The sequence below is a fragment of the Solanum stenotomum genome, chromosome 3, assembly GCF_019186545.1.
Source record: "Solanum stenotomum isolate F172 chromosome 3, ASM1918654v1, whole genome shotgun sequence".
Lineage (NCBI taxonomy): Eukaryota > Viridiplantae > Streptophyta > Magnoliopsida > Solanales > Solanaceae > Solanum > Solanum stenotomum.
This window is the reverse complement of record NC_064284.1, coordinates 34,336,640-34,350,579: the sequence shown is the minus strand read 5'-3', so window position 1 is coordinate 34,350,579 and position 13,940 is coordinate 34,336,640.

The window sequence follows — 13,940 nt, the reverse complement described above, 5'->3', positions numbered from 1 at the left end:
ATTACATATGAGATGAAAATAAACCTGAATTTCGTAAGAAACAATTTGATGAAAATAAGGATAGCGAAATCACAAAGTCCCTTGAAGAATCTTTTAGAGTTGATTGCTTTATATATGTAGAATAGATCAAACTATTTTTTCACTTCAAAATAGTTTTGGACCAATTGAAGCATATGAAAATATTTTTAATTTCTCATTTAATGGTAAAATATTGAGATCACTAGATGATGACAATTTAAAAAAGTATTGTCTTAACCTTGAACTTTCTTTAACACGTAATAGTTATTCAGCTATTGATGGTTTAGATTTATTTTTAAAATTTAAAGTGTGAAGAGAAATAATACAAGTAGAAGATAATGATCTAATGAAAATACTCAATCAAATAAAAAGACTTGATTCTTTTCCAAATACACATATTGCTTATAGAATAATGTTAATAGTTCATGTAACCATTGCCTCAGCCAAAATAAGTTTTTTTGAAATTAAAATTGATTAAATTTTCTTTAAGATCAACAATGTCCCAAGAGAGATTGAATCAGTTAGCTATATTATCATTTGAAAATGAATTATTAACACAAATCAATTATAAAACAGTACCTAATGACTTTGCATCTAAAATAGCTAGAAAATTAGATTTTAAATAAAAGTTATATGATGGAAAAAAAAATATTAGGACCGCTCTCTTGAATTTCGCTTTAGGCCCCCAATGTTGTTGAGTCGATCCTGTCCCACTGTATCATTTTGACATTTTTTTAACAATCAGCAAAAGTTTAAAAATGTATGTTATCTACTCGCGGATGACATGGCATGATGACAAATTAAAGAGAAGACTTGTATCAATTTGGTTAAAAAAGTAAAAATTTAATTATAGGAAGGAGAAAGAAAAATCATTTAAACTTATATTTTAAAAATATTTCAATAAGAAAAGACTTCATTTTCTAGGAAGTCATTTCAATGAATCATATCTAAAAAAAATTCGCCGAAAATTGGAGTTCCGCCGGAAAAATTGAGGAGATTTAGATCCAATTTTTTTTCAATGACGTCTCATATTTCTTTTATAACTAATAATTCTAAATAAAATATGTTTTGGCGGAAGAGAGGGAGAGAGAGAAAAAGACAGTAACAAAAATGGTGGATCTCCATCTTTTCTGGTGAGGTAGTGATGTTATTTTTTAGATCTGATTTTTTTAAAAAAAAAAATAGCTTTTGTAAGTTATTTCAATCAGTTTATGATTCTTTTTAAATCCTCTTCAATGAGTATATAATTCTTTTTGTTTTACTCAAAATCAGGACATAATGGTAGTGAAAGGTGAAGGAGAAAGAGGGAAGAAGATGGAGAGAAAAAAATATTATTTTTCATAAAAAAAAAGCTTTCTACGCGCTTAAAATCAGTGCAACACACGCCCTTTGTCAATTCAGTAAAAAGTGTCAAAATGACACAGCGGGACAGGACATGACATGAGGTGTCTAAAATGAACAAAGTTTAGTTAAGGTGTCTAAGTGAAAGTTGGTGCCAACTTTAGGGGGCCAACGATGGGTTCAACCTTTTCTCTATTAGGGTAAATAGGGATGCACATGACCGGCTTGATTTCGATTTTTCAAATATCAAATTAAATTATTTGTGTGAAATTTATAAATTAAACTAATAAAATTTGGGTTATTAAAATACCAAACCAAACAAATTGTATCGAATTTTTAAATCAAACCAAACTAATAAACCTCAGATTTTTTCAGGTTTTTAGATTTTTCTAGTAAATTATTCATACAAATATATAAGTAAGTTGTGCTCCAAATATTTATTTAGTCCAACCAAAATACAATTATCTAAGGTGTTTCTTAAAAAAATAACACAAAAATATGATATTAGTGATGACACTAAAATATTCAATAAAATCATATAAAATAAATATTGCAAATTGATAAGTCATAATGAAAATGATCATAATTTAATAGTACTAAATCCTGCTAAAAAAAGTTTAATAAGTATTAATTACATGATTAAACATTAAAGAAAAATTAAAATTAGATTATGTATTTTAAATGTCCAAACCAATTATACATAATGTGATTATATCATTACGAGCTGAAGCAAACTGTAAAGACACCATGTTAATATATATAATGGTATTACAGAGGTCTCACTGAATGACTGAAAGATCGAAACATGCACCAGTGATATGACAGTATGTAGATATATTGTGATGGTATCATCAAGGTTTCATTGAAGGATTGAAACAACGAACAATAATATCATAACAATATATATGAAATTAAATTGTGGTGAAAAATAAAAAAAATATTATGATTTGAGAAAAAAAAATGAATGAAAAGGGAAGAAAAATAATCAAAAAACGAAAAGGAGAAAAGAAAAGAAAAAGGAACAACAAATAAAGAAATTGAAAATAAAAGAAAAAATGCAAAAATAAAAAGAACCAATAGGAGAGAAAAAGGTAGAAAAGGAGAAAAATAAGGAAAATAGAGAAAAATAAAGGAAAAAATAGAGAAAAATAAATGTATAAAGAAATAAAATAAAAAAGAGTATATAAAATATATATTTTATTAATTTTGATTTTAATAAATAAGGTAGTGATTTTAGTTTTTTTTTTTAATTACTTGTTGTAGTTTAATTATTTAATTTTCCTACATTTTTATTAGTCTAAAATAAGTTAGCTACTATAATTATTTTTTGAATTTTATAATATTTTTAAAAAGGAAAATAGAAAAGGAAAAAAAGAAGAGAACGGCCTTTCAAATGAAAAGAAAAGTTGAACATTTCCCAAAATCTATCTATATATAATAGGAGAAGAAAAAAAGGCCACATGTCAGCGTCACAATTTTTCAAAATTTTAAATAATAAATAATTAAATATTATATAACTATTTAAAATATTTAAATACACACTTTTAAATAAAAATAGACACATGTCAGTAACTTATCCAAATAGTGACAAAGGTCAGCATTTTAAAAACATATTTAATTAGTAAAAAAAACTGATTTTAAAAAAATATGCGGCAGTTACAAATTAGTTAATTTTTTTAAAAAAAAATACGTATTTTATTTAATATGATCTTTTTAAATATAGTTACCACAATTAATATAACTCTTTTTAATTTTTCATTTTTAAAAGATAACTAATTGCACATGTAACTAAAGTTTATGCTATTTTTGACTCTTATTTTTATCATAATTAAAATACCTATATTTATTGATTGACATCTATTTAATTATTTTAAAAAATAATAAAGAAGCCAATGAAAATAGTATTACTCCACTACATACTATTTTTTCATTCAAAATCAAAATATTTAGAGTAAATGAATTCAAATGAAAATAAAAAATACAATAAGCTTAAAGATAATCTAAATGTAAAGTATATACTTATTAATATAAAATTTCAAGATAATATGCATTATTTAAAATAGAAAGAAAAAAACCTGTCAATTAGAAAAAAGAAGATAAAACTTACGTCCTTAAAAAGGGCCAAAATAGCACATGTAACTAAAGTTTATGTTATTTTTGACTCTTATTTTTATCATAATTAAAATATCTATCTTTATTGATTGACATCTATTTAATTATTTTCAAAAATAATAAAGAAGCCAATGAAAATAAAAATAAAAACTACACATTAATAGGACTCCATTACATACTACTTTCTCATTCAAAATCAAAATATTTAGAGTAAATGTATTCAAATGAAAAATGAAAAATGAAAAATACAATAAACTTAAATATAACATAAATGTAAAGTATATACTTACTAATAAAAATATTTCAAGATAATATGCATTATTTAAAATAGAAAAAAAAACTGCCAATTAAAAAAAAAGGATAAAACTTACGTCCTTAAAAAAAGGTTAAAATCAACCATGATCAACTACCTAAATTTAAAATTTAAAATTTAAATTTCAAAAAAAAAAACTAACCTTATCCTTAAAAATCATCTAAACCTTATAAGGCACGTCTTTAAAAAAAATACTACTCCTAACTTCATCATTTCTATCTTCTTAAAATCAACTATTCAAAATACGATTTCAAACATGTTTTAAAAAAAAATAACATCCATACAAAAATAAGATTCAAACAAAAATATGATTGCACTCACTAAGATTGTAAAAGAAGAATTACTATCTGAATTGTTTGTGCTGCAATTATTTTTTACGATTGAAGGGATCAACTCTCCAATGCAAGGAGGAAGAAAAAGAAACTGGTGATAGAGAAATAGAGAACTTCAGAAGAATTTCATGTCAGTGAATCAAGTACATCATCTTTTAATATTTTAAGTGCATGAATTACTAATATGATAATTGTATTGTTCATATGCTATTTTTTAAAATAATCTAGCCATTTTCTATTCATCTTTAAAACAAATATTGAAATGATCCCTTTTATATGATTTATTAGTTCTTTTGGTATTTAAATTTAGGTTGAAGTTCCTAACTTATTTTGTTTTTGTATTAATATTTTTGATGATTGCAATAACTATTTCGTTTTGTAAGTATAAAACAAATATGAATAGTGACGAAGATGGTGAAAAACTTGAGAAGATTCAGAAATGGAGATATCGACATACCTTAGGTAATTATTTTCATTAAATTTTTATTGTAGCTTTAATTGTTTTTTTGGGAAAAAATCTTATGGTGTGTAACTTTATCATTTTTCATCCTTGATTATTTGGACAAGCACTATGATAGTGGTCAAAAGGCCAAAGTGTGAAGCAACAAAATTGACATGAAATTTGTTATTGAAGTCAATATTCTAATACAAGAATCTAGTAAGTTTATGTAGTTACCATTCTAATATATATATTTGTGCACGTCTAATTTAATATTATTTTCTCATCATGGACAACATTCTTCCATTCAAAATTTACTTATAAATAAAGTAATGTTATAATTATATCCCCTTTAAAACGGATCATTAAGTAGCAATATAGTTAGAATTGCACTTTGCATCAAATTTATACGGAGAGTAAATTCTATATTTAAAAAAATTGAAACTAACAAACATATAAAAAGATAACTACCTACACGTCACATTTTTTTTAAAAAAAAATCACACAAATTGAAATTTGACTTTTATTCAAAATTGCTAAAATATTTTGTTAAAATGTTCTGATATAATATATTATAAATCCTAATTGTTTATTCAATTATTGCAATATACAATTTAAAAATATATTAGCCAAATTTGACAAATAATAATAATTATAATAAGTAGTGAAAAATGTAATCAAGAAAAGGAAATATTTTTAAAAATTATTCAGATCTAATCTCCTATCTATTTAATCATTTTCAAAATGATTAAGAAGCAAATGAAAAATACACACAAAAAAATCAACAAAAACTTTACATTAATATGACTCCACTACATACTATTTTCTCATTCAAAATCAAAATATTTAAAATATTATTAAAATTAATTTAAATTTAAATTATAAAAATAAAACTACAAACATTGTAATTTTTTGAAAAAGTACTGCGAATCTAATTTTTATTATTACTTTAATTTTTTTTACCATTTTTTAAAATTCAAAATTTGAAAATAGTTAACTACATTATACTCTTCTTTAAAAAATGCTCTCAAATCTTAATTGATTATTGCAATATACAATTTAAAAATATGTTAGCCAAATTTGACTATATAAATAATAAGCATTGAAAAATGTAGAATATAAACTTTTACATTTGGTTTGAAAAATAAACACTTCTCTAAAAAAAAGAGAAAAAATAAAATAAAATGAAATATAAATCAACTAAAACTAAATTAATTTTAGAATATTAACTTATGAAAGTATTATTCAACTGTATAATTATATTGTATTAAACTATCGCGTAGATATATATATATATATATATATAATTTTGTTAAATATCACATAATGGATATGTGACTTGAAGAAAAAATTAAAAGACAAAATATAAAATTGTGAATAACATGCCTACATTTTGATATTCAAGTGATTAAAACGTTTTTTGTATGCTTAGTATTTTGATAGGACTTTTTTTAGTTATATTTTATTTAATTCTAACTATTAAATTTTCTTATATCTTTATTGTTTTAATTAACAATAGGATAATATGGATAGAGTGATAGTATCTATCATTTTAAATAAATTAAATAATGATAAAATATGATTATTTTCAAATTTAGATAATGAACTAAGCATATATATTTGATTTATTTACATAAATATTCTATTATAACACATCAAGATAATTAACGTTAATATTCAATTCTCAAATAAGTTTTCAATATTATCTTTTAATAAGTTAAAATTTTAAATTGTCAATAAATTAATATTTATGATTATATTTATCAATTAACCGTGCAACGCACGGGCACGTATACTAGTAAAATAAAAAAGACAAAATACAAAAGGCAACGACATCATGCTGACGTCATGCCAAAGAAAAAGAAAAATGTCATTTGGTAATTATTGAAGGGGCATCAAAGTAAGTGGGTAACCACTAGTAAATGGTTTTCTTTTCGGACGACAAGTATTCTTTTGTCTTAATTTAATTCATATTTATTGGACTTAAATAATTAATTCGGTTATTTTGATCCACAATATTTATTAGACTAATATATCTTTAAATCTAATAGTAATATGAATCATTTTATAAATTTATATCCAATAAATGTTAAATGATTACAAATACCCCCTACTTCAAATTTTATTAGATATTTTATCTTTTAAAGACTAGACTTGAAGTAAATACATCCAAGTGTTATTATGAGATATACATATGAGACAATCCTATAGACTTAAAGGATAAAATTATAGCTCATTCACGTAAACTTGTCTCCAAAGTTCAACAATTAACTTTTTTTCCTTGTTGAATTTGATAGATTTACTTTTAATTTTCCATGTGTTAGTTCAATTAGAACACATTGTTGCCTTAATTTGACTGTCGAAGGTTCAATAATTTGCTTCTTTTTTTTTCCTTATTAAAATTTGGTTGATTTTCTTTTAATTGCCTATGTTTTAGTTCAATCAGAACACACCATCACCTCAACAAATTAAGTTTCCTCAGAAGATATGTTATTGCAGTAATCATACATGGAGAAAACATATTTTTGATGTCTTTTTACCTAATCTATATAAACCCCTCAATATGTTAGTTGGGCATCAACCAACAGGTGTTTTTATGTTGATTCAACTTCGAGCTCTATGATCAGGAAACACTAACAAGCTGATTTCCTCCCTTTTTTATATATTACTTTCTGATGTATCGTGAGTTTGCGATATTTTTGATGCATGACACTTGGAGTTTTGCGTGAGTCTAGGCATTTTTATTATTAGATGTGATGGTATTTTGATCAAATTTTGCAGGAAATAGGTTTGAAGCAAAAGTAGCTGAAGCAGCAGTAAAATGGCAACAGACGAGCCCCCCTACGAGTCATCGTTCAGATTACGAGCCGTAGGTGGAGGCGTGGATAGAGTGTTTAAGGAATTATGACTAAGTGTGAAACCACAGAAGCCACTGACAGGTCGTGGGTCCATTGACGGACCATCGTTGATAGATCATCGATGACTTCAGAGAGATGAGTTCCAGTACTTGAACCACGAGCATACAGGATGGTCCATGCTTAGACCTATGGGTCGTAGGTCATGCTCGTCGATTTACATCCACATAAATTTTGGCCAACTGCTGACCAACGGTGGAAGACCATGGGCCCTCTTTCCTTCGAACGATCGTAGGTGGCCAGCCGTCGACGAATCTGCTCAAATCTGAATTTTCTAAATTTCCTTTTCCTACTTGGTTTAGGATTTAGTTTCTATAAATATTAGTTGTATTTTTCCTTTTTGGGTTGTTAGACTTTTTGGGATACTTTATTTTGACTTTGAGAATTATTTTGTGAACACTTTCGTCATTTAATTCTTAAAGTTGGTTTATGCTATTTGTGTTTGTTCTTCAATTCAAGATTTCAGATTTCATCTGTTCTAATTATAAGTTCATGATTTATATTTCAAACCCTAATATGAATTGCAATTATTCAAGCATGAATAGCTAAATTCACAATTAGGGTTGTGGGAACAATGAGCAATTAACAACGTAAAACTAATAATTAAGTAAATCTTGAATAGTGCTTATGCATGTATTGTTAATCCTTTCATTTTGAATGTTTTTTAACGGTGCGCAACGTTAGAACTCACTTCATTCCTACTTGCCGGACCAAGGAAGTAATGAATGAGAAAGAGATTGAACAACATAGATTTAGCGTGATAATCTGCTATCTAATAGCCTGACCCATCTACTGTGAGGGCTAATCTAGGGTTAAGGGTAAGGGTTAGTAAAGAATAAACCCGAAGACAGACCAAGTTGCGTAATGAAATTCCCTATTTGGAGGACCAATCACATAGGATATACATAACTTACCAACCTTGCATGTTAACACTAGGATAGAGTTACTATTATTAGGAATATTGTGTTAAGAGCTTGTGGGGAACACATATGCCCTTTTTCTCACCTCATATTAATATTTCAAACTGCAAATCTTGTTTACTTGTTATTTATTGCTACAAATTAACAAATTGTTACTTTAAGAACAAATCCCTCCTTTTTCCCTTTTTGCGGAAGTAATTTGACGAAAATTATAAATAACCATAAATTAACCTAAGTCTAGACCATATTCCTCGCGGTATCGACCCTAACCTAAAGTTAGGTTCTTTATTTGAATTTGACCGCTTATACTTCTTTAGGAAGGTGTAATTTGGGCGTATCACTCCCTATGTCCCATTTTATGTGGCACTTCTCAGATATCGAGATTCAAACAAGTCTATCTTTGACCGTAAGTTTTTCATAGATCCTTTTAACATTTTGAATTATTAATTATTGTGACTTATAGTAGTTTTTAGGTAGTTTACAAATATATAAATTTAATTTCAAAAAAATTGAAGATTCCATACGCAAATTTTTCATCAAAGTTAAAATGTTTGACTCTCGAAAATGAAAAGTGCCACATAAATTAGGGCAGAGAAAGTATACTTTTTTGTTGGCCATTTTTTAACTCAAAATAGTAGTAAAAATTTTCAAAGAAGGAACTGATCATGTTGAAGCCAAATACTTTATATGGTTCGAAGCAAGACTTTACTTCATTTAAGTTGAATACTTTCTTTTAGGTCATGATGCTTAGTCTTAGATTACGACTCCTAAAACCAATCATAATCTTTGTTCTTAAAAGTTCAAAGGTCTCTGAACTTTCCTACGGAACAAGTCAATACAACCTGTTGATGACACATATTAGTCATACTACCATTCGTACGACAAGATCTTTTATGGAACTCATGAGTATGTATGGTTCCATGACCCAGAGTCTTTTACCACGAATCGTAGTATAATTCGTGTTGAGTTGTACAGAAATATTGAAATTTATAAACTTACAAGTACAAGTCCATCTATGAATCGTGGCCTGTAACCATGAGTCGTAGGTTGACTCGTACTAAATCGCAACAAATTGTTGAGTTACTAGAATAAAGCCAAAATCCCTTTACGAGTCATACAATACGACCAAGACTCATAGTTTGCCTCATGAAAGTTTAGAAATCTTAAATATGAGTCTTACGTGGACTTGTAATGACTAAGCACACAAGTAATAGTTACTATATTAACTTTACGATTCATTCTACAATTCGTACTTCACGACTATGAAATGTAGTCTAACTTAGGGGGATACGTAGTTCTGGGACTATGAGGGTGACTGACCCTAGTCCAACTCGGTATTAAGCCTACTCCCAATAGAATGTATAAAATACAATATAATTGAAATAAACTGGATAGCTCGATATTCTGAAATGCTTACTGAAAATGCAACATTTATGTACTGATAATGAAACATTCTTAACTGGAGCATGCATATTTGTATAAACTGACCTAGCAAGTGTAATTCATGAACTAAACGAATATACACAGCTAGGGTTCTAAATTTCATGCAAGGATTTAACAACATAGTTACGAAAATGTAATATTCTGATTAGAATTAATCTAACAGCTAAATCACATCAATAATCTGAAGTTCTCGAAACCCTAGGTCTAAACATAATTAAGGGAATCAAGAATTTGACTGAAATTCAGGGACCCACTGGGTGAAAGGAACCCACTAGTGAAATTTCACTTACCTAGTTACGAAATTCACGGAGAAATCTTTCGATTTTGTGGCTGGAACTGAAGAAAAACTTGATGCGTGTTCTTGAAGGACTACTAGACTTTTCTCTCTATTTTGCTTTAAGATCGATGATTTTTTGGTGAATGATCTATTAGGGTAAGTTCTAATTAAGTCACTAGGCTAAAACTGACCAAAAACACGTAGTGTAGGAGTTAAACGACGTAGTTTAGGGGTCCAACACATAGGGAAAAAACCAAACGACCCCTGACTTAAAAGTCTGATGCAACTGACCACAGACCATCAAAGGGACCACGGACCGTCAAGCTGGTCGTGGTCCTTGGTCCAGTAGCTATTGGTTTCTGGGATGAGCTTCCACGACCACCACCACAGTCCGTCGTCAGGACCACGACCCGTGAAGGGTCCCATAGTCTGACTTTTGGGCATAGTAAACTCTGTCTGGTTCCCACGAGCACCAGTAGGGCCCGTGAAGGGCTCTGTGGTCCACCTCTACTGGAAGGGTGTTGAGTTCACGAGCAGGTCGACGGACCGTGGTCCTTCTCATGGTCTGTGAACCCTGTCATGGTTCACTGGTTCTGGAGTTTTTCTGCTACATTTTCTAAGTCTGATTTCCAAGGTGTTACAATATCTTCCCCTTGGAAACATTCGTCCTTGAATGAAGTCTAAACTAGATAGATAGGGAGGGAACGAGTTGCAAACCCAACCACTAAGTACTAGAAACTGATTTCTGACTGAACTAAGTTCCAAGACCATGCAAAGACGCTGAAAATGCAAGTATAAACTGAAGGAACATGATACTAAGACTGAATATACGCAAGAGTTACTATAAAACTGGAGATGAACTATTACCTTAAGCTGGAATGGAACCGGAAGGAAATAGAAGAGGATACTTGGCCTTTATGGCTGCTTCTGCTTCCCAAGTAGCTCCCTCTACTGATTGACTCCTCCACAAAACCTTAACTGAAACGACTTCTTTGTTTCTTAACCTTCGAACCTGACGATCAAGAATTTCAACTGGCACCTCCTCATAAGTAAGACTATCATTCACAACCATACTTTCCAATGGTACTATGGATGTTGGATCACCCACACACTCCTTAAACGATGAAATGTGAAAGACTGGATGGACGGTTTCTAGTTCCACTGGTAACTCTAACTCATATGCCATTTTACTAACCCTTTTCAAGATCCTGTAAGGGCCTACATAGCTAGGACCAATCTTCCTTTTCTTGCCAAATCTCATCACCCCCTTCATAGGTAACACTTTCAAGAAAACCCAATCATCGATTTGGAACTCCAAGTCCCTTCTTCTTACATCTGCATAGGACTTTTGACGACTCTGGGTTGTCTTAAGTCTATCTCTGATGAGCTGAACTTTATCCATAACATCATGAACCGAATTTGGCCCTATCAAGGCTGTTTCACCTACTTCAGACGAACTAACTGGAAATCTGCATCTACGACCACACAATGCCTCATAAGGGGCCATCTGAATACTGGAATGGTAGTTATTATTGTAGGTGAACTCTATAAGAGGAAGGTGATCATCCCAACTACCCTTGAATTCGATTACACAAGCTCTCAACATGTCCTCTAAGGTCTTAATGGTACGCTCTGCCTGACCATCCGTCATGGATGAAATGTTGTGCTAAGATTAACATGAGTACCAAGACCTTTCTGAAATGACTTCCAGAAATGAGAGGTAAACTGAGGACATCTATCTGAGATGATAGACAAAGGAACCCCATGCAACCTAACTATCTCATTAATGTAAAGCTTGGCGTAGTCTTCCGCCGAATTTGTTCAGCCAAGAAATGAGTGGACTTAGTAGCTCTGTCCACTATCACCCAAATGGAGTCATGCTGTTTGCGGGTACGAGGTAAGCCTATAATGAAGTCCATGTTGATCATTTCCCACTTCCATGTAGGAATATTGATCTCTTGAGTCATACCTCCTGGTTTCTGATGTTCTACCTTCACTTGCTGACAATTGGGGCACTTATCCACAAAATCTGCTATATCCCTCTTCATGCCATTTCACTAAAAGACATCCCATAGGTCACGGTACATCTTGGTGGCACCTGGATGAATAGAATACCTGGAGTTATGGGCTTCTGTAAGAGTTTGATGTCTCAACTCACCCACCTTAGGAACACATAAACGACCCTGATAGCGAAGCACACCATCTCCCCCTTGGGAGAAAACCTCAACCCTCTATTGATGAACTCCACCCTTCAGTTGAAGAAATATAGGATCACTGTCTTATTTTTCCTTAACCTCCGCTACCAATGAAGATTCTGACCCATTCTGAACTGTTACACCATCATCTGATATGATCGTGAGACAAACTCCTAAGCCAGCAAACTGGTGAATATCCTTCGCTAATTCCTTTCTTTCTTCCTCAACATGTGCTACACTACCCATAGATAGTCTTCTAAGAGCATCTGCTACTACATTAGCCTTGCCAGGATGGTAAAGCACATTCATATCATAGTCTTTGAGGAACTCAAGCCATCTCCTCTGGCGAAGATTCAAATCTTTCTAGGTGAACACATACTGAAGGCTCTTATGGTATGTGAACATATCTACGTGAACACCATACAAGTAATATCTCCAAATCTTAAGAGAAAATACCATTGCTGCAAGCTCGAGGTCATGAGTTGGATAGTTCTTCTCATGCACCTTAAGTTTTCTAGAGGCATATGTTATAACCTTACCTCGCTGCATCAACACATAACCTAGGCCGACTCTGGATGCATCACAATAGATAACATAACCGTCTGAACCCTGTGGTAGAGTCAAAATAGGAGTTGTAGTCAACCTAGTTTTCAGTTCTGCGAAGTTCTTCTCACACTTATCTAACCACTTAAACTCAACCTTTTACTGAGTCAACTTAGCCAATGGAGAAGCTATGGATGAAAATCCTTCAACAAACCTTTTGTAGTAACCTTCCAAACCCAAGAAACTTCTGATATCTATAGGAGAGGTAGGTCTGGGCCATTGTTTCACTGCATCTATTTTCTAAGAATCCACTCGGATCCCTTCGCTAGATACTATATACCCAAGAAAAGTAATTGATTGCAACCAAAACTCACATTTGCTAAACTTAGCAAATAACTGGCGATCTTTAAGAGTTTGTAGGACAACCCTCAAATGAGTCACATGTTCTTCCTCATTCCTAGAGTATGAGGATATCAACAATAAAGACGATAATGAACAAGTCCAAATACTGCTTGAACGCCATGTTCATCAAACCCATGAAAGCTGCAGGAGCATTGGTTTGTCCAAATGACATAACTATAAATTCATAATGACCATACCGAGTCTTGAAGGGTGTTTTTGGAATGTCACTATCTTTGACTCTGAGCTAATGATAGCCGAATCTGAGGTCTATCTTTGAAAAATGACTAGCACCCTGAAGTTTATCGAACAAGTCATCAATCCTGGGGATATAGTACTTATTCTTGATTATGACTTTGTTCAAATGCCGATAGTCAATGCACATCCTGAGAGAACCATCTTTCTTTTTCACGAACAACACTGCACCCCATGGAGAAATACTGGGTCTGATGAAGCCCTTATCTAAAAGGTTTTTTAATTGCTCTTTCAATTCCTTAAGCTCAGTTGGAGCCATTCGGTAAGGAAGAATAGAAATAGGCTGGGTATCTAGAAGGAGATCAATTCCAAAGTTAATTTCCCTTTTGGGAGGAACTCCGGAAAGATCTTCTGGAAACACTTTTGGAAACTCATTAGCTACTGGAACTGACTCAAGAGGTGGGGTTTGAGAGCTTGAATCCTTAACCCGAACTAGAT